The following is an 18,580-nucleotide window of genomic DNA, read 5'->3' as shown; positions in this document are numbered from 1 at the left end:
GTGCCTAGCATCCCCTGCCAGACACTGAACAATTTTCCCACTCCACCTTGGGAAATTATGGAGGTGGGAGAAATGGCACATGGGCAGCAATTAGTATAAAATAGGATTTATAAATCTTAATAGTTAACGGCAGATGGATCCCCATGCCCAGGAGAAGGGCTTCTGTGTGGTCCGGAGGGAAAAGAGGGAGGTGGGGCTTTGGGTTTTTATTGTAGTTAGAAAGTGAATGGGGTAGAGGTTCCCACACTCAGAATTTCTGCCAATCTGCCTGAGGACACAAGGGTCTGAGGGTATTAATTATTAGCAGGCTTTCTGATCAGGTTGCCCAGATGTGGAGCAAAGGGAGTAACGTAGGATTGGGGACTTGAAGGCTGTCAGCCACCATGCATTACAAGTGGAGTCTTTGTATTGCATTTGGCTTACCTACAAAAATGATTTTATGAGACATTTATTGAATAGCTCAACACATATCCTCCCATGAACCAATTTAATTTTGTTTTACCTTTGAAGAAATAGTAAGAAACAGATAAAATAGAAGAGAAATAAAATCCAAGTTTCTTTCTTCTTTTTTAAGAGTAGCATGCAGTTTTTGTTTTGATTTTATTTATTTTTTATAATAATTTTTTAATATGTTAGTCACCATACAGTACATCCCTAGTTTTTGATGTAAAGTTCCATGATTCGTTACTTCTGTATAACACCCAGTGTACCATGCAATATGTGCCCCCCTTAATACCCATCACCGTCCTATCTCAATCCCCCACGCCCTCCTCTCTGAAGCCCTCAGTTTGTTTCCCAGAGTCCATAGTCTCTCATGGTTCATTCGCATTCTGTTTACCCCCCTTCATTCTTCCCTTTCTTCTCCTACCGATCTTCCTACTTCTTATGTTCCATAAATGAGTGAAACCATATGATAATTGTCTTTCTCTGCTTGACTTATTTCACTTAGCATGATCTCCTCCAGTCCCATCCATGTTGTTGCAAATGTTTAGAAATTGTTCTTTTTGATGGCTAATATTCCATTGTATATATGGACCACATCTTCTTAATCCAGTCATCTGTTGAAGGGCATCTCGGCTCCTTCCACGATTTAGCTATGGTGGACAATGCTGCTATGAACATTGGGGTGCATCTGGCCCTTCTCTTCACTACATCTGTATGTTTGGGGTAAATACCAGTAGTGCAATGGCTGGATCATAGGGTAGCTCAATTTTTAACTTTGTAAGGGACCTCCACACTGTTTTCCAAAGTGGCTCTACCAACTTGCATTCCCACCAACAATGTAAGAAGGATCCCCTTTCTCCACGTCCTCTCCAACAATTGTTGTTTCCTGCCTTGTCCATTTTTGCCATTCTAACTGGCATAAGGTGGTATCTTAGTGTGGTTTTGATTTGAATTTCCCTGATGCCTAATAATTTTGAACATTTTTTCATGGGTCTGTTAGCCATTTGTATGTCTTCATTGGAAAATTGTTCATATCGTCTGCCCATTTTTTGATTTGATTATTTGTTTCCCGTGTATTGAGTTTGAGAAGTTCTTTGTAGTTCTTGGATACTAATCTTTTATCTGTAGTGTCATTTGCAAATATCTTCTCCCATTCCGTGGGCTGCCTCTTAGTTTTTTGGACTGTTTCCTTGGCTGTGCAGAAGCTTTTTATCTTGATGAAGTCCCACAAATTCATTTTTCTTTTGCTTCTCTTGCCTTTGGAGATGTGTCATGAAAAAAGTTGCTGTGGCCAATCTCGAAGAGGTTGCTGCCTATGTTCTCCTCTATGATTTAGATGGATTCCTGTCTCACATTGAGGTCTTTCATCCCTTTGGAGTTTATCTTTGTGTATGGTGTGAGAGAGTGGTCAAGTTTCATTCTTTTGCATGTAGCTGTCCAGTTTTCCCAGCACCACTTATTGAAGAGACTGTCTTTTTTCCACCGGATGTTTTTGCCTGCTTTGTCAAAGATTAGTTGCCCGTAGAGCTGAGGGTCCACTTCTGGGTTGTCTATTCTGTTCCATTGGTCCGTGTGTCTGTTTTTGTGCCAGTACCATGCTGTCTTTGTGATCACAGCTTTGGAGTACAGCTTGAAATCCGGCAATGTGATGCCCCCAGCTTTGTTTTTCCTTTTCAACAATTCCTTGGCGATTCGGGGCCTTTTCTGGTTCCACACAAATTTAAGGGCTGTTTGTTGCAGCTCTTCGAAAAATGTCATTGGTATTTTGATCGGGATGGCATTGAAAATATAGATTGCTGTGGGTAGCATAGACATTTTAACTATGTTTATTCTTCCGTTGCATGAACACGGAATGTTTTTCCATCTTTTTGTGTCTTCTTCAATGTCTTTCAAGAGTGATTTGTAGTTTCTAGAATATAGATCCTCTACCTTGCTGGTTAAGTTAATTCCGAGTATCATATGATTTTTGGTGGTATTGTAAATGGAATCGATTCCCTAATTTCTCTTTCTTCAGTCTTCATTGTTCGTGTATAGAAATGCAACTGATTTCTGAGCATTGATTTTGTATCCCACCACATTACTGAATTGCTCTATAACTTCTAGTAGTTTGGGGGTGGATTCTTTTGGGTTTTCCATATAGAGTATCATGTCATCTGCGAAGAGAGACAGTTTGACTTCTTTGCCATTTTGGATACCTTTTATCCTTTTTTGTTGTCTGATTGCTGTTGCAAGGACTTCTAGTACTATGTTGAATAATAATGGTGAGAGTGGGCATCCTTGTCGTGTTCCTGATCTTAAGGGAAAGGCTTACAGCTTTTCCCTGTTGAGAATGATATTCGCTGCAGGCTTTTCATATATGGTTTTTATGAAATTGAGGAATGTTCCCTCAATCCCTACACTCTGAAGGGTTTTAATCCGGAAAGGATGCTGTATTTTGTCAAATGCTCTTTCTGCATCAATTGAGAGGATCATATGGTTCTTGACTCTATTCTTGTTGATATGATCTATCACACTGACAGATTTGCGAATGTTGAACCACGCTTGCATCCCAGGGATGAATCCCACTTGGTCATGATGGATAATCCTTTTAATGTACTGTTGGATCCTATTAGCCAGGATCTTGTTGAGAATTTTGGCATCCATATTCATGAGGGATATCAGTCTGTAATTCTCCTTTTTGATGGGGTCTTTGCCTGGTTTGGGGATGAAGGTAATACTGGCCTCATAGAATGAGTTTGGTAGTTTTCCTTCTCTTTCTATTTTTTGAAACAGGTTCAGGAGAATCGGTATTATTTCTTCTTTGAATGTTTGGTAGAATACCCCGGGGAAATCATGAGGCCCTGGAGTCTTGTTTTTTGGGAGGTTTTTTATCACTGCTTCAATCTCTTCATAATTAATCGGTCTGTTTAAAAAATCAATTTCTTCCTGTTTCAGACTTAATTTTATAGGTTTTCAGGAAGGCATCCATTTCTTCCAGGTTGTTTAATTTATTGGCATAAAGCTGTTGATAAAAGTTTCTAATGATCCTTCCCATTTTATTGGCGTTGCTTGTGATCTTTCCCCTTTCATTCATAATTTTATTAATTTGGGTCCTTTCTCTATTCTTTTGAATAAGTCTGGCCAGTGGCTTATTGATCTTATTTATTCTTTTAATGAACCAGCTCCTAGTTCTGTTGATCTGCTCTACTGTGTTCCTGGGTTCTAATTCATTGATCTCTGCTCTAATCTTGATCAGCTGCTCTCTCTTGCGTGGATTAGGCCTGTTCTTCTGTTCCAGCTCCATCTTCTTGAGGTGAGAATATAAAAACTGCATTTTAGATTTTTCTGTTCTTTTGAGTGAGGCTTGGATGCCTATGTATTTTCCCCTTAGGACCGCCTTTGCAGTGTCCCATAGGTTTTGGACTGTTGTGTTTCCATTCTCGTTGGTCTCCATAAATTTTTTAAATTGATTTTTAATTTCCTGGTTTATCGAGTCATTCTTGAGCAGGATGGTTCTTAGTCTCCAAGTTTTGAGTTTCTTCCAAATTTTTCCGTGTGATTGAGTGTCAGTTTCAAAGCATTGTGGTCTGAGAATATGCAGGGAATAATTTCAGTCTTTTGGTATCAGTTGAGACCTTTTTTATGACCCAGTATATGTTCTATTCTTGAGAAAGTTCTATGTGCATTCGAAAAGAATAAATATTCTGTTGTTCTGGGGTGTAGTGTTCTATATATATCTATGAGGTCCATCTGGTCTAGTATGTCATTCAAAGTTCTTGTTTCTTTGTTGATTTTCTGCTTAGGTGATCTGTCTATTGCTGAGAGTAGAGTGTTGGATGTCCCCTACTATTAGCGTATTATTATCTATATGTCTCTTTATTCTGGTTAAGAGTTGGCTTGTGTATCTAGCTGCCCCACTGTTGGGGGCTTAGATATGTGTAATTGTCATATCCACTTATTGGATACATCCTTTAAGAATAATATAGTGTCCTTCCGTATCTCTAACTACAGTCTTTAGTTTAAAATCTAATCTGTCTGATATGAGAATTGCTACCCCAGCTTTCTTTTGAGGTCCATTGGTATAAAAAATGGTTCTCCATCCCTTCACTTTCAGTCTGGATGTATCTTTAGGTTCAAAATGAGTCTCTTGTAGATGGCAAATGGATGGGTCATGCCTTATTATCCAGTCTGCAACCCTTTGGCATTTTATGGGAGCATTTAGGCAATTTACATTGAGACTGATTATTGAGAGATATGATTTTAATAATGTCACGTTGCCTGTGAAGTCTTTGTTTCTATAGATTGTAAATTTCTGTTCTGTATCACTCTTGGGGCCTTTTTACTTTCATAGAATCCCCCTTAATATCTCCTGTAGGGATGTTTTGGTGGTTACGAATTCAGTCAGTTTCTGCCGATCCTGGAAGGTCCTTATCTCTCCATCAATTCTGAATGACAGCCTTGGTGGATAAAGGATCCTTGGCTGCATGTTCTTCTTGGATAGATCTTTGAAAATACCCTGCCAACCCTTCCAGTCTTGCCAGGTCTGTGTAGACAGGTCTGACGTATTCTGATATTTTAACCTCTGTACGTAAGGAATCTCTTCGCCCTGGCTGCTTTCACTACTGTATCCTTGGATCTAATATTTGTGAACTGCACTGTGACGTGACGTGGCGTAGGTTTGTCGTGGTTGAATTTGGGAGGGGTCTTCTCTGACTCTTGGACTTGAATGCTTGTTTCCTTTGCCAGATTAGGGAAGTTTTCAGCTACAATTTGTTCAAATCTCTCTTCTAGACCTCTCTCTTTCTCCACCCCCTCGGGGATGCCGATGATTCTGACACTGCTACGTTTCATTGAGTCAGTAATCTCCCGTAATCTACATTCTTGAGAATGGATTTTTTTGAGCCAAGTTTCTGTTTTAACTTTCTCTTCTACCATCCCATCCTCCAATTCACTAATTCGTTCTTCTACCTCATTTACCCTGGCCATCAGAGCATCTAGTTTTGACTGCAATTCATTCATAGTATTTTTAATTTCTGCCTGATTCGCTCTCATTTCTGCCCTTAGAGATTCTATATTCTCGTTAATATTTTCTTTAATATTTTTTTAAGCCTACACATCATCTTGACCATTGTTACTCTGAACTCCATTTCTGACAATTTCGTTATATCCATATCCATCATTTCTGTAGCAGAGGCCACAGTCTCTGTCTCCTTTCTTTGCTGAGGGTTTCTTCTCCTTATCATTCTGATGAGGAGAGGTTGCGGGGATGCACAGATCCCAAATTACTGACCAGAAGCCAGGCAGTGTGCACTTGTTTTATCGGGACCTTAGGGATGTGGGATTCTTGATTTTTCAGCCTGCCTTCTGGGGGAGGGGCCTGCTGCCCTGATACTCAGGCAACCCTGTTTGGGTAGAGTCTCCGTGTCCCCTGCGAGGGGGGATGGGGATGGGCACAATGTGAGCTGGTATTTCCAGGCTTTTGTTCTCTGGCGGCTTTCCCTGGTGGTTTTCTGTGCTTCTTCTGAGAGTCAGAGCAGCAGTTGCTGTATCCTAGCCTCTGTCTCAGAACAGAGAGATTGCAGTCCGCTCTCCAATGAGCTCTCTTGGCCACTTTAACTGTTTCTGTTGGTGCTTCCAAGAACCCTGCAGCGTCCCGGGTTGTGCCCCCCACAGCCGCTCTCCCAGCCCTCACTTCCAGGGCCGGCGCGTCTCTGTCCTTTGTGTTTCTAATACCACCAGCCTCCCCAGTTCCCGCGAGCGCTCCTGAGCTCCCTGTTTGAGTGTGGTTCGTGCGCGCTCCAGAGTGCCTGTTGTCTGTCCGGTCACGCACGTGCTCTGGAGCTCCCGGTATCAGTCCGGTTCCAGTGAGCGCTCTGGAGCTCCAGTTTTCATTCAGGTCGTGCACATACTTGCAAGCTCTCGGTTTCAGTCTTGTTCGAGTGTGTGCTCCAGAGCTCTTGTTTTCAGTCTGGTCACCTGTGTGTTCCCAGGCTCAGATTCTTAGTCTGTTTTCTCGTGGGTGTAGGTCCGCAAGTCCGGCCACCTCCCCAGTGCAGGTGACTACTGCTTCCCGGTGCCCAAGCTCGGTGGCTCCCTCCCCTTCCGTTTATCTTCCGATATCTGTGTGTGGATTCCCGGCTCCCCGCTTCGTACCTCAATACTCAGTGCTGGAGATGTTCATTTGTAGAGATTCAGATGTATCTTCCTGCATCTCGGGCTGAGTCCGTGGGTGTTCAGGATGGTCTGGTAGATATCCAGCTTGACTCAGGCGACCAGCTATACAAGGGGTCCCCTACTCCTCCACCATCTTTTCTCTGATCAAATTCAAGTTTCTAACTCATTTATATGGTGGTATTCTGCTGTATTCTAGACAGATTCCCAGATCCTTTCAGAGAAGTGTGTCTATGATATATATATTTAAATTGTACTTTAAAGTCAATTAGGCTTTAAGATTCTGTAGCCTAAAAAGCACAAATATGTTTTCTACAGGTTAACCTTTGGAAACGTGTTTGTAGAATGTTGTTCTTATCCAAACAAAAGACTAATATCACATGTAGATTGATGTCGCTTTGTGTTTGGATGGCCCTGAAGAACTTGGATTGCATGAGTTGTATTCACTTCAGGGAATCACTGTCTAGCTTCCCAGATCCCAGCCTCACTCTTTGATTTGTTGTCCTGAAAAAACATCGGGCAAATAAATAATCTTACCCTGGGGTCTTTGCACGTTGTACATTTAATAGGCATATATTAAAATATCTTGCCTAGTTAAATTCCAAAGAGCTATTCTCATGGCTTTGACAGTTAAGTCACCTCATCAGAAATATTCACTACTGCAAGTCTTCAGGAGACAGACTAGAGATAGAGAAGAAAAATAGAATAGACTAGAAATAGACTTGGAAGCCCCAAAATGGATCCACTTTTCTCTGTAATGATTCAGTGTATGATAAAGTAATCATCACGGCATAGTACCTTTTTAAGCCCCAAAATGGATCCACTTTTCTCTGTAATGATTCAGTGTATGATAAAGTAATCATCACGGCATAGTACCTTTTTTTTTTTTTTAAGATTTTATTTATTTATGTGACAGAGAGACAGCCAGCGAGAGAGGGAACACAGCAGACGAGTGGGAGCGGAAGAAGCAGGCTCCCAGCGGAGGAGCCCGATGTGGGACTCGATCCCGGAACGCCGGGATCACGCCCTGAGCCAAAAGCAGACGCTTAGCGACTGAGCCACCCAGGCGCCCCACAGCATAGTACTTTTAAAAGAAGTTTAAAAACACTATTTATTTGGAAGTAATTTCCAAATTACAGAAAAGTTACAAGATTAAGAATAATAAAAACGGGATGGGTTGAATGAAGCATGAGAGACTATGGACTATGAGAACAAACTGAGGGCCTCAGAGGGGAGGGGGGTGGGGAATGGGATAGACCGGTGATGGGTAGTAAGGAGGGCACGTATTGCATGGTGCACTGGGTGTTATACGCAACTAATGAAGCATCGAACTTTACATCGGAATCCGGGGATGTACTGTATGGTGACTAACTCAATATAATAAAAAATCATTAAAAAAAACCCAAAAAACCAAAAAAAAACCCGGGATGGGTTAAATGGGTGATAGGGCTTAAGGAGTACAAATGTTGTGATGAGCACCGGCTGTAGTATGTAAGTGTTGAAACACTATATTGTACACCTGAAACTAATATTATATATTAACTAACTGGAGTTTAAATGAAAACTTAAAAGAGAATAATCACAACACCACCCATATACCCCTCACCTGTGCACACCTACTATTGATATTTTCTCCCACTTCCTCCATTATTTGCTTTCTCTGCATCAAGGTTTCTCAACCTCAACACTGTTGACATTTGAGGCCAGATCATTCTTTGTTGTGAGTGCTGATTTGTGCATTGTGGGGTGTTTAGCATCCCTGGACTCCATCAACCAGATGCAAGGAGTACCCCCCCAAAAATGTGTCCAGACATTGCACATGTCCTCGGAGGGGGCAAATCACGCAGTTGAGAACCATAAATGTGGTGCTTGCTTTGGATTTTTTGTTCCTTTGTTTTTATCCTTTGAGACTACATCTATCATGACTCTTCATCCTTAAATATATTGATTTGTGTTTCCTAACACTGCAGATACTCTTTTAATAACCACAGTACAATGATCAATTTCAATAAATTTAACATTGTAGTACATGTATCTAATCTGCCTTCTGTATTCCAATTTTGTTTATTGATCCATTATACCCTTATTTTATACCATTATCCTTTATACCTTTATTTTTGCCACTTATGCCATTATTTTTATACCATTATTTTTCCTTTGTACCATCATTTTTCCTTTTAGTACAAGATCCAGTCTAGTATTGGGAGCTGCATTTAATTGTCATGTCTCTGGTCTAAAAGAGATTTTTTTTTTTCTTTAAGTAAATAGTGTTGGGAAAACTGGTAAGCAATTTGTAGGAATATCAATTTAAATCATAGCACTGTCAAAATATGATCTAAGTGAATTAAGTATTATATACAGAATGGCCATCAAATGTGGAAATAGAGGCAAATACAACATTGAATGGTTTGTTGATATTATTCCAGTGTATGACTGAAGTGATATATTGAAGTATGTTGTCTTGCTCAGTAATGCAGAGTTCAGTATTCTGTGTAAAGCTGTGGTAAGCCCAATGAGTTAATGTGCCCAATTATCTGTTGCATATAGCTCTAGACATTTTCTGTCTCTGATTTTCACTGATTAAGCCTGCATCTCTAATATAACCCAGAATACATATGTACTATAGAAGTTTAATCTGTAAAAGAGGAGGGAAAAAAAGTTTAGCTATGTTTCTATGGTTTATGGCCTATGTATAAGAAAAATATTTTTATTTTTACAACTTAAAAAAAGGAATGTCATTTAGATCTTAAAAGGATAAGAAATTTCTGAAGTTTGAAGTAATAACAATGAAGAGTTTAACTTACTATAGTTAAAAAATAAAATGGGAAAAACTTAAATCAAATGACAGTAATTAAATCTGTGACATAAAGAATTTCTTAAATTGGTCAGAATAATATGAAAATTCCAGAAGATAAAATGACGGAGGGCAAAACTGACCATTTGTTCACATTTATTTCACTAATATTAACCCTCATTTTCAATAAAATGCACATAAGCAACCAGATATAATAAATACCTGTTTATTTAATAAATATTTCAAAAGTAATACGAATGTTAGAAAGGATACCTGCTAAATATAACAAACTATATAAATACATATGTGTTCACCTTTTTCTTTTTAGCTTTTTAAAAATAGACATAAAATTTTATAAAGTAATAATCATGTATTATTGGGTTTGTAAAAGATCCAAATAGCACAAAAAAATAGTGAAAAGGGAGGAAGTAGAAATTGAGCTATAGAGGAGTAATATTGTATCTCACTGGGATTAATTTAGTATCAGTTTGAAATGTATTCTGATAAGCCCTAGAGGAACCACTAAAAAATAACAAAAAAGTATGTGGAAAAAATCAACAAGGAACTAAAATGTTACACTAGAAAGATTCACTTAATGTAAGAGAAAGCAGTAAGTGAAGAATAGGGAACAAAATGTAAAAAATATAAAGTAAAATGGCAAACACACAGCTAATAATATCAATAAAAACATTTAATGTCAGTGGATAAAACAATCCAGTAAAAAAGGCAGCGATTAGGGGCACCTGGGTGTCTTAGTCCAAATCTTGATTATGGCTCAGGTTATCATCTCGGGGGTGAGATTGAGCCCGGCATCAGACTCTACACTCTGTGGAGTCTGCCTGGGATTCTCTCTCTCCCTCTGCTCCTCCCCCTGCTCTCTCTTTCTCACTTTCTCTCTCTGAAATAAATAAATAAAAATATATTTTTTAAAAAAGGCAGAGATCGTCAGGCAGGATAAAGATCCACTATATGCTGTCTACACAAGACACTTTAAATTCAAAGATATAAATGAATTGAAAGAAAATATGCAAACAATCCCATAAGAAAGTTGGAGAGGTTATATATCAGACAAAATAGATTGTAAGACAAAAAATATTATTACTGATAGAGACATCTTGTAATGACAAAAGGGTCAATCCATCAGGAAGACATAACAATTATAAACAAATATGCACCAAAAATAGAGCTTCAAAATATAAGAAACATTCCTGAAAGAATAAAGAGTAACAGACAATTCAACAGTAATAGTTACAACTTTCAATACCCTACTTTCAATAATGGATAGAAAAATTTGGCAAAAGATCAAGAAGGAAATAGAAGACTTGAATGACACTATAAGCTAACTAGACAAAATAGACATCTGTGGAACACCACCAAACAGCAGTAGAATTCACATTCTTCCCAAGTGTATATGGAACATTTTCCTGCATAGACCATATGCTAAGCCATTAAAAAAAATGATCAATAAATGTGAAAGAATTGAAACCATGCAAAGTACTTTCTCTGACTATAATAGAATGAAACCAGAAAGCAAAACTAGTGAAATTTGTGAAATTAAACAACTTACTACTAAATGACCAATGGGTCAAAAAAGAACTTACAAGGGAAATTAGAAAATACTTTGAGGGGCACCTGGGTGGCACAGCGGTTAAGCGTCTGCCTTCGGCTCAGGGCGTGATCCCGGCGTTGTGGGATCGAGCCCCACGTCAGGCTCCTCCACTATGAGCCTGCTTCTTCCTCTCCCACTCCCCCTGCTTGTGTACCCTCTCTCGCTGGCTGTCTCTATCCTGTCGAATAAATAAATAAAATCTTTTAAAAAAAAAAAAAGAAAATATTTTGAGATGAATAAAAATGGGGAGACAACACACCAAAGGTTACATGACTCAGCTAAAGCAATACCCAGAGGGAAATTTATATCTGTAAATGCCTGCGTTAAAAAAAAAAAAAAAAAGGAAAGATCTCAAATCAACAGTCTAAGAGGGCCAACTAAACCCAAAGGAAGTAGAAAGAAGGAAGTAATAAAGATTAGAGTAAATAAATGAAATAGAGACTAGAAATAAATAGCAAAAAGCAGAAAAACCCAGAGTGTCCTTCGAAAAGATCAACAAAATTGATACCCTTCAGGTTAACAGAGAAGATTAAAATTCCTAAAATCAAGAACAAAACGGGGATATTGCCACGAACTCTACAGAAATTACAATTATAAGCAAATAAGACGAACAACAGTATGCCAACAAATTAGATAATGTAAATGAAATTGACATATTCCTAGAAAGACTCAAACTACTGAAAACGTTTTAAGAATAGAAAATCCAAATAGACTTACAGCAAGTAAAGAGATCGAATTGGTTAAAAACAAACAAACAAAAACTTCCAACAAAGAGAAGTTCAGGTAGAGGTGGTTTCACTGATGAATTCTTTCAAATTTTAAAGAAGAATAGAATTCTTCACAAACTCTTCCAAAAAAATAGGAGAGTTGGGAACTCTTCCCAACTCACTCTACGAGGTAATATTACTTTGTAACAAAACCAAAGAAATCACCAGAAAGGAAAACTACAACCAGTTCTTTTATTAATATAGATGGAGCAATCCTCAACAAAATACTAGACAATTGAATTCAGCAATATACAGAAAGGATTATACACCATGACCAAATGGGATTTATCTCAAGAATGCAAGGTAGATTTAGCATCATTAGTTCATACACCTCATCAATAGACACAGAATCTCAATAGACACAGAAAAATCATTTTACAAAATTCAACACTCCTTCATGATGAGAACAATATGCTAGAAATAGAGGGGCACCTGGGTGGCTCAGTCAATTAAGCATCCAACTCTTCATCTCAGCTCAGGTCTTGATCTCAGGGTCGTGAGTTCAAGTCCTGCATTGGGTTCCACACTGGGCATGGAGCCTACTTAAAAAAATATTAGAAGTAAAACTTCCTAATCTGGCAGAGTATCTGTGAAATCCCCTGCAGCTAACATCATACTTAATGGTTAAGGACTGGATGATTTCCCCCTAAGATCAGGAACAAGACATCTACTTTTGCCACTTATACTCAGCATTGTACCAAAGGTTCCAGCCAATATAGTTGGGCAAGCAAATTGAATGAATGAGAATGAATTAAAAGACATCTTGATTGGGAAGAAAGAAGTCAGACTATCTTTATTAGCAGAACTGACATGATCTTGTATGTGGAAAATTCTATAGAACTGCTAAGAAACTATTAGAACTAATAAGTTCAGCAAGGATGCTCGTTATAAGATCAATATACAAAAATCAATTGTATCTGTATACAGTAGCAGTGAGCAAGCCAAAAATGAAATTAAAAAAAAAAATCAGAAAATGGTACCAAAACAAACTTAAGAACACATTTTTAAAAAGAAGCACTGAACTCATACTCTGAAACCATAAAAACATTTTTGAGAGAAATTAATCCTAAATAAATGGTCCATATTCACATATCCATAGTCACATATTAACAAGAATTAATATTGTTAAGATGATACTAACTCATCTACAGATTCAGAGCAGTCTCTATCAGAATCTTAACTGACTTATTTGAAATTGACAAGCTGATCTTAAAATTCATATGGAAATGCAAGACACCCAGGATAGCCCAGTCATGATAAATAAACACACAGTTGAAGGACTCACACTTCTTGATTTCAAAACATTTTATAAAACTGCAGTAATCAGAACAGTGTAATACTGAGTTAACGCTAGATGTATATATCAATAAAATAAAATTGAGATTCCAGAAATACACCTAACATTTATAGTCAGCAGATTTTTACCAATGGTTAAAGACAATTCAGTAAGGAAAGAATAGTCTTTTCAGTAAGTGGTGCTGATCCAATTGGGTATCCAAATGCAAATAAATGAAGTTATATTCCTACCTCACACTATATATAAAAATTAACTCAAAAGGGATCAAGTACCTAAATTTAAAAGCTTAAACTATAAAACTCTTGAAGAAAAGGTATAAATTTTTGTAACATTGGATTAGGCAATGTTTCCCTAGATTTGACCCCTAAAGCACAAGCAACAGAAGAAAAATAGATAAATTGGGCATTATGTAAGTTTAAAACTTTTGTGCTTTAAAGAATGCCATCAAGGAAGTGAAAAGCCAGGAAAAAAATGTGATGTCACCAAAATGGTGATGTGTGGGAATCCACTCTCTGTTCCCTCACAAAGATCAATGATTGGACGGTTATCCATGACGAGAAACAGTTCTGGGAGAGTTCTGGAAGAGCTATGGGAGAGGTCTGGAGTCTGCTTAAGAAACTTTAGCATACACTGTGGAACAAAAAACCCGAGAATAACCATAATAGAACAGAAAGAAGACAACTTCATTTTGCCTGCATCATTCCTTCCCTCAAGCTGACATTGCACAGCACCAGGAGGGAACTTCTCAACCAGAAAGAGTTTCCCTTGCCAGGAAGGGAGGGAAAGGGTGAGCAGCCAGCTTTCCCAACCTTTCAGGACATTGCCCCAAGGTTGTGCTTTGGTTTCACTCCACTCACACTGCAAAAGGTGAGACAGGTAGAGGTGGCTAGGAGGAACAAGGAAGAAAAGGGATACCAATAGCAGCCATACAGTGAGAGCGATTGTGGCTCACTCACCAGCTCTGCAGACAAACCCAGCAGATTTTGCCACTGAAGAAGCCAACGGCCAGCACAGTTGCCACGGACACCTGGAGATTTCATCAGCTATGCCCCAGAGGTATTCACATTCAATGATAGTAGCCATCAGAATCCCTCCTCATTCCAATTCCCACCCACCCTTGCCAGCTCCCAGGAACCACATGAGCATCCATCCCAGAACTCTGTAGCTATGTGAGTACAAGACGTCAGCCTAGACTCCTACAGCTGACCGAGTGTGTGTTCAGGGTTGGCCTTTCCAACTGTGCCCTTCCATACTGTAGGGTGCTATGTGTGAGTCTGGGGCTAGCCTGTCCATTTTGCCCTTCTGTACAGTAAGCCTGAAATCTGTCACCAACCTCCACTTCAGTGTCCGTGCAGGCGGGGTACTACTGTGCAGCTATGACAGAATATGCTGACAGTTAGAGTCTCTGCAGCAGCCCGTTGGCCTGATTAGGCCTTATCATCTGTCACTACCGTGCATCACCATGTTGGCCTGAAGCTAACTCCACCACCTTTGTACCTGCATACCTCCAGCCTGACCCCTATGACTGACCTACACTGTAGTACACACACCCAAGGAAAGAATGTGCAGCCACACCAACAGCCAGGGCCCTTGCAGCTTCCAATGAGCTTGTAGTTGGCTCTGGCCTTTACTGCCTATTTTAGTCCTGAGCACTAGGTATGTGTCTGCAACTGGACCCTGCAATGACATAGGCACATGCAGCTGGCCCCTGCAGCCAGCTCTGTGCACACCAGCTCTGGCCATCACCACTGCCTGCCCTGATCCCTATTCATTGGACCTGAAGGCACTGCTGAGGGCACCAGGTGCCCTAGCAGCCACTTCAAATCTCTCACAGTTCTTGCCAACAAACACACAGTTGTCAATATGGAGGACCCCAGCAGCCTGAGCTGAAGAGACATTGCACCCCACCAGATGTGGTGCTGCCACACAACTCCATTCTTGGTACCCTGCAACACTAAACCCAAAGTCACAGCATGCTCCAGTGTGCTGTCATCCACAAGTAAAATTCTTCCTTTGCTGATGTCAGTCCCTAAAGTCTGGAAGAGGTGACAGCATTTTCAAATGCACAGACACCTGCGCAAGGCTACAGGGATCATGCAGAATCAGGGAAATATGACTCCTCCAAACAAATACAGTAAACCTCTGGTTACTGGCCCTGAAGAAATGGAGATCCAGGAATTGCCTGACCAAGAATTCAAAAATATTTCCCTTAAAAATGCTAAGAGAACACATATAAACAATCTAAAGACATCTGGAAAACAACACAAGAACAAAAAGAAGTTCAAAAAAGAGATAGACAACCTAAAAAAGATCCAAACAATTTTTGGAGCTGAAGAATACAATTGATGTACTGAAGAATTCAATAAAGAACTTAACAGCACCCTTGACCAATCAGAAGAAAGAATTAGTTAGCTAGAAGACAGATCAATTGAAATCATCTAATCAGAGGAGCAAAAAGCAAAAAGAATGAAGACTATGGGACCGATGAGGCACCTTCATGGAAACAGTGTACCATTATTGAAAAAAGAGAGGGAGAAAAAGGTTAGAAAGCTTATTTAAATAAATAGTGGTTGAGAACTTCCTAAACCTGCAGAGATACATCCATGTTTATAAAATTCATAGGTCACCCCAAAATTTCAATCCAAAATTATCTTCACCAAGACTAACAAAACTGTCTAATATCAAAGATTGAAAGAGTTTTTTATTTTTTTATTTTTTTTAAACAAAGATTTTATTTATTTATGTGACAGAGAGACAGCCAGCGAGAAAGGGAACACAGCAAGGGAGTGGAAGAGGAAGAAGCAGGCTCCCAGCGGAGGAGCCCGATGTGGGACTTGATCCCGGAATGCCGGGATCATGCCCTGAGCCGAAGGCAGACGCTTAATGACTGCGCTACCCAGGTGCCCCGAAAAGAGTATTTTAAAAACAACAAGAGTGGGGTGCTTGGGTGGCTCAGTAGGTTAAGCATCTGCTTTCCACTCAGGTCGTGGTCCCAGGGTCCTGGGATCAAGCCCCATGTTGGGCTCCCTGCTCAGCAGAGGATCTCCTTCTCCCTCTCCTTCTCCCACTTGGGCTCTCTCTCTCACTTCTCCCTCAAATAAATAAAATCTTTAAAAAAAGAGAGAAAAGAAAAGGAAAAATAAAAACAGCAAAAGAAAAAAAATTCTCTCACACAAGGAAACTCCTATATTATCAGTAGATTTCTTACAAAAGACCTTGTAGGCCAGGAGATAATAGGATGGTATATTCAAAGTGTTGAAAGAAAGAAACTGTGTGGCAAGAATACTTTGCCCAGCAAAGGTTCCTTCAAAATTAAAAAGAGATCAAGACTGTGCCTAAGTTTTTATTTGGACACCAGTAGTTTATTTTTGCTTTATGTTTCCCTTGTCTCAGGAAACCTATCTAGAAAAATGTTGCTACAGCCAATGTCAGAAACATTGCCGCCTGTGCTTTCTTCTAGGATCTTTATGGTTTCAGGTTACACATTTAGGTCTTTAATCCATTTTGAGTTTATTTTTGTGTATGGTATAAGAAAGTTGTCCAGTTTCATTATTCTGCATCGAGCTGATCAGTTTTTCCATAGAGAACAAACTCGTGGGTACCAGAGGGAATGTGGGGGAATGGATTAAACAGGTGGTGGATATTAAGGAGTGTACTTGTGATGAGCACTGGATGATGTATGCAATTGTTGAACAAGTATATTGTACACCTGAAGCTAATATAACACTGTATGTTAACTATACTGGAATTAAATTTTCAAAAAGAGATAAAGACTTTCCTTGATGAACAACAGTTAAAAGTTCATCACCACTAGACCTGCTTTAACAAGAAATGCTGAAAGTTCTTCAACCTGAAATGAAAGGGTGCTAATTAGTAACATGAAAATATATAACACACTGGTGAAGGTAAGCAGATAGTCAGATTCAGAATATTCTACTACTGTAATATGGTGACGTGTTAATATTAACTCCAGTATACTGGTTAAAGGACTGAAGTATTAAAAATAACTATAGCTACAATAATTTGTTAGTTGATGCACAGTATAAAAAGTTGTAAATCATGACAGCAAAAACAAAAGTCAGGTAGTAAAAAGGTAGAGTTTTTGTATGGGATTAAAGTCAAATTGCTATCATTATAAAATAGATTGTTACAGGTATAAAGTGTTTTCTGTATGCCTCACAGTAAGCATAAAGGGAAAGCCTACAGATTGGATTCTTAAAAGATAAAGACAAGGGGATCCAAGTATATTACTACAGCAGATCATCAGTTCACAAAGGAACATAGAAGTTGAAGAAAGGAACAAGGGAACTACAAAACAGCCAGAAAACAATTAATTAGATGACATTAGTAAGTCCTCACCTATCAATAATTACTCTAAATGCAAGTGATGTGAATTTTCTGACCAAAAGACATAGACCAGCTGGATGGATTAAAAAAACAGGACCCTATGGTATACTGTCTACAATAAACTCAATTCATCTTTAAGGACACACATAGAGCAAAGGGATGGAAAAAGCTATTCCAAGCAAGTAGAAACCAAAAGGGAGCAGGGCTATAGCCGTACTTAGACAAAATAGACTTTAAGTGAAATATGGTAATAAAGGACAAAGACATGATAAATCCATCAAGATATAACAATCATAAGTATATATGCACCCAGCATGAGAGCACCTAAATATATTAAGCAGATACTAACAGATATGATGGGAGAAAAGACAGCAATACAGTAATAGTAGGGGACTTCAGTGTTGAACTTTCAGTAATGGATAGATCATTCAGGCAGAAAATCAAAACGGAAACATGAGACTTGAATCATACTTTAGACCAAATGGACCTGAGAGACGTACACAGAACATTCTATCCAGCAACAGTAGAGTACACATTTCTTCTCGAGTGTACATGGAACATTCCCCAGGGTAGATAAAATTATAGGTCACTGAAGAAGTCTTAGCAAATTTAAGAAGGTTGAGATCATAACAAGTATCTGACCATAATAGTATTGAATTCGAAATCAGTGGCAGGAAAATTCACAAATATGTGAAGATGAAACAACACCTAAACGACCAAGGGTCAAAGAAGAAATCTAAAGGGAAATAAAATGATCTTGAACAAATGAAAATGGAAATTCAACATATTAAAACCTATGGGATGCTGCAAAAGCAATTCTAAAAGGGAAGTTTATAGCGATAAATGCCTGTTTTAAGAAAAAATTATCTAAACCTAACTTTACACCTCAAGGAATGAAGAAAAAGAGCAAACTGAGCCCAGTATAGACAAAAGGTAGGAAATAAGAAAGATCAGAAATACAGACCAGAAAAACAATAGAAAAGATTAATGAAACTAGGAGCAGCTTTTTAAAAAGATAAAATGGACATCAACAGTGAGTGTTTGAAAACTTTCCTCTAAGATCAGGAAAAGACAAGTGTGCCCACTCTCACCACTCCTATTAAACAGTCCTAGAAGTCCTAGTCAGTGGACCTAGGCAAGAAAAAGAAAGAAAAGGCATCCGAATCAGAAAA

The 18,580-nt window shown here is 38.9% G+C and overlaps 1 protein-coding gene across 4 annotated transcripts in view; it reads left to right on the top strand.

Annotated features, from left to right (window-relative positions):
• Nucleotides 1-18,580, top strand: part of NIPA1 (NIPA magnesium transporter 1) — an 87,676-nt gene that overhangs the window by 52,832 nt on the left and 16,264 nt on the right. The window lies entirely within an intron of this gene.

This window comes from Ursus maritimus, unplaced genomic scaffold, assembly GCF_017311325.1.
Source record: "Ursus maritimus isolate PB19 unplaced genomic scaffold, ASM1731132v1 scaffold_27, whole genome shotgun sequence".
NCBI classification, from domain to species: domain Eukaryota; kingdom Metazoa; phylum Chordata; class Mammalia; order Carnivora; family Ursidae; genus Ursus; species Ursus maritimus.
Note: the sequence above shows the minus strand (reverse complement) of the source record. Positions and strands in the feature narration are given on the sequence as shown.